Genomic DNA, 3,693 nt, shown 5'->3' with positions numbered 1-3,693 from the left:
TTGATTAGCAGCAGTTACAAGTGGGTTTTTAGAAGAAAAGAGACCAGATGTGGTAACTCACACCTGTAATCCCAACACTTTGGGAGGCCAAGGCAGGAAGATTGCTTGAGTTCAGGAGTTAAAGACCAGCCTGGGCAACGTGGCAAAACCCCATCTCTACTAAAAATATAAAAATTACCTGGGCATTGGTGGTATACCTGTAGCCCCAGCTTCCAGAGGCTGAGGTGGGAGAATTACCTGAGCTTGGGAGGTGGAAGTTGCAGTGACGCGGTTGCAGTGAGCCCTGATGGTGCCACTGCACCCCAGCCTGGGTGACCAAGTAAGACCCTGTCTCAATATGAATAACTAACTAACTAAATAAATAAATAAATGCAAGCAAAGAAGAGGAAGTTCCTAAGTTGTTCACCAAGAATTTACATTAAAATAACATAAGTTATTGATGGGTTATACATTGTTTGTGATATTTTTTGTAACATAGATTCCAGGAACATAAAGATAGTGGGTGATGCAGCTAGTCAGAAACAAAATGCCTTTAAATAGTTGCCCTGGACATAGGTTGGGACAGGAACATGACTGAAGTTCCATGCCCGGGTCTCTCTAGACCTGATACATTTTGCTTACCTCACATGTCTCGCTCTGCTCTGAGCTATTTTTCTTTTCTCTCGTTTTAATTACAATGTTAATTTTTTACACTTGTGCTGCCCTTTATAAGTTTTGTTTTGTTTTGTTTTTTTGAGACGGAGTCTCTCTCTCTGTTGCCCAGGCTTAAGTGCAATGGTGCAATCTTGGCTTACTGCAACCTCTGCCTCCCAGGTTCAAGCAATTCTCAAGCCTCAGCCTCTTGAGTAGCTGGGATTACAGGCGTGTACTACCATGCCCAGCTAATTTTTGTATTTTTAGTAGAGACAGGGTTTTACCATGTTGGTCAGGCTGGTCTCGAACACCTGACCTCATGATCTGCCCACCTTAGCCTCCCAAAGTGTTGGGATTACAGGCATGAGCCACGGCACCTGGCCTATAGGTTTTTAAAACAGGCATCTATTACCGTATCTGATCCTTGCAGTAACTAGCGAGGCCGTATTATTGTCTTCATTTTCCAGTTCTGGAACCCATAGCTGGAAAGGGGTGACTTCCCCAATTCTTCACAGCCAGGAAGCTGTAGAACTGGAACTAGAACCCCAGGCATCTGCCTTGAGTCCAGTGAGTTTGTGATAATGTTAATCAACTTGAATCTCTCAAGTTCCAAATATTTAGTTTTCTGGGAATTCTGAGGTCACTTTAGAAGGAGAGCCTGCTGTGGAAGTTTGGGTAACCTAAATATCCAAATTATAGCATGCTTTCTTGGAAAAGGAAAATAGTAGCGCCCAAAAATTCCATGGAAGTGCTTGTGGCTGTTAGTGAACTGTGAGGATGGCATTTTGCTAGAAGCATGAAACCACAGTCCTCAGTTTGTTTGTTCCATTCCTTGTCATGGGGATAAGGAAACTTGAACATAAAATATCATTGAAATTAAATGAGTCTGGAAAGAAGCATATCAAAATATTACCAGTCTCTGGGTGGCTGAATTACAAGTTAATTTTATTTTCATTTTCTGCATTTTCTACATTTCCTACAATAATTGTGTTACTTTTATAAAAAGAAATTATGCAATTCATCCATATCTGTATATAATTCCCAACCTATTCAAAAGAAAGAAGTTCAAACTTTCTTAAACTCAGTACTTGGACAGAGAGATACTTGAAACTGCCTCTGATGAATGAACATTCTTTACAAAAAATTAGCCTGAGTCAGCTAAAGACTTCCTTCAGGCATTTCTTCCTTCTTTTAACAAATAGTTATTGAGCACCTACTGTGTGCCAGGCAGTTTTAGGCACTTGGAACACAGCACTGAACAGAACAGATAAAGATTCCTGTCTCTGGACCTTTCATCCTAAAGTGGGAGACAGACCAAAGTAAAATAAAATTAAAAATCACAGTATGTATAATATAGTATGTTAAATGGTGCTAAATGATTAGAAGAAAAATAAAGCAAGGAGGAATAGAGTGCTTGGAGGGTGAGGCATTTTGCATAGGGTATTCAGCGAACTTCTCAACGAGGAGGTGACCGTAAAGAGGTGAGATGTGAGTCCTGTGGGTTTCTGAAGGAAAAGAAACCCAGGCAGTGAGAGCAGCAAGTGTAAAGGTATGAGGCAGGAGTGTGCATGGCATGTTCTAGATTTAGCAAAGTGGCCAAGTCTGGAGGATTGTGGGCAGCAGAAAGAGTAGGAGTTGCTGCCAGCGAGCAAAGAACATGATCTGAGTTATGTTTCTGGATCCTTTTTGCTACTGTGGTAGGGATAGATTAAAGACAAGAAAATGAGATGGAGCAGGGACCCCCTTTGTAGGGGCCTATGGGCCCCAAGCATAGGAATAAAGGGAAATCTTGAGTTCTTTCAAGGGAAATGCCAGACACCTAGCTAGTCCTAGAAGTAAAGAAGCAACTTGATAAATAAGAAGATAATAGTAGCCTAAAACAGTAGCCAATAAAGTTAGAGTCGGGAGAATTTTTATTCTCCTGTAGAAACTAAAGACAATACATTTTTTGTCTTACTTTCATTTTTTTTTTTTTTTATTATTGAGACAAGTTCTTCCTTTGTTGCCCAAACTAGTCCCCAGCTCCTGCATCTTCCCACCTCAGCCTCCAAAGGTGCTGGGATTACAGGTGTGAGCCACCACGTCTGGCCAAGATAACATCTTAAAAGATGTCCCGAGTTGTTTATCAGAAACCTGGGCCCCCACTGATATGGTTTGGCTCTGTGTCCCCACCCAAATCTCATCTCAAATTGTAATCTCCATGTGTTGAGGGAGAGGGGTGGTTAGATCATGGGAGTTGTTTCCCCCATGCTGTTCTTGTGATAGGGAGTGAGTTCTCAGGATATCTGATGGTTCTATATGTGTTTAGAAGTTCTTCCTTCAGGCTTCTCTCTCCTGCTGCCTTGTGAAGAAGGTGTTTGCTTTCCCTTAGACTTCCATGGTGATTGTAAATTTCCTGAGGCATCAAATGGAACTGTGAGTCAATTAAGCCTCTTTTCCTTTAAATCACCCAGGCTCTGGCAGTTCTTTATAGTGGTGTGAGAATGGAGAAACACACCCATCAAATGGATTCGCTGGCAGGTAGACCTCAGATAGGAGAGAAGTGAAGGCTGAACTCTGACCACTGTTCTTTGTTACTGAATTTCTTCCTGAGGGTCCTGGAGTGAATTACTCCCTCTCCCCAGGTTGAGCTAGTATTCTTTTCTGCTGATCCCAAATTTTTGAACAAAGTTTCTCTTCCTTAAGCAATTGTAAATCAAAATATCTTTGTATCGGGTAAATCAAAATATCTTTGTATCGGCCTATGCCCTATAAGCCTTTCCCCTTCGAAGATAGCTCGCACTTTTCTGAAACAAATGTGTAACCTCCATGTATTGATTTACAATTTTGCTTACAACTTCCGCTTTCTTGATTTTACCTGTGCCTTTAAAACCCCTTACCTGTAAGCCTGGGGGAGGTCAAGATTTGGGCATTAGCTGCCTAGTCCTCCTTGCTTGGCACCCCGCAAATAAACACCTTTTTTTATACTGCTGCAAACTCGATGTGGATATTGGTCTTAGTGTGCCAGGCAAGCAGACCTCAGTTTGGTCATATATATATATATATATATATATATATATA

The sequence above is a fragment of the Cebus imitator genome, unplaced genomic scaffold (genome assembly GCF_001604975.1).
Source record: "Cebus imitator isolate Cc_AM_T3 unplaced genomic scaffold, Cebus_imitator-1.0 Scaffold37, whole genome shotgun sequence".
NCBI lineage: Eukaryota > Metazoa > Chordata > Mammalia > Primates > Cebidae > Cebus > Cebus imitator.
This window is presented reverse-complemented; position numbering follows the sequence as displayed.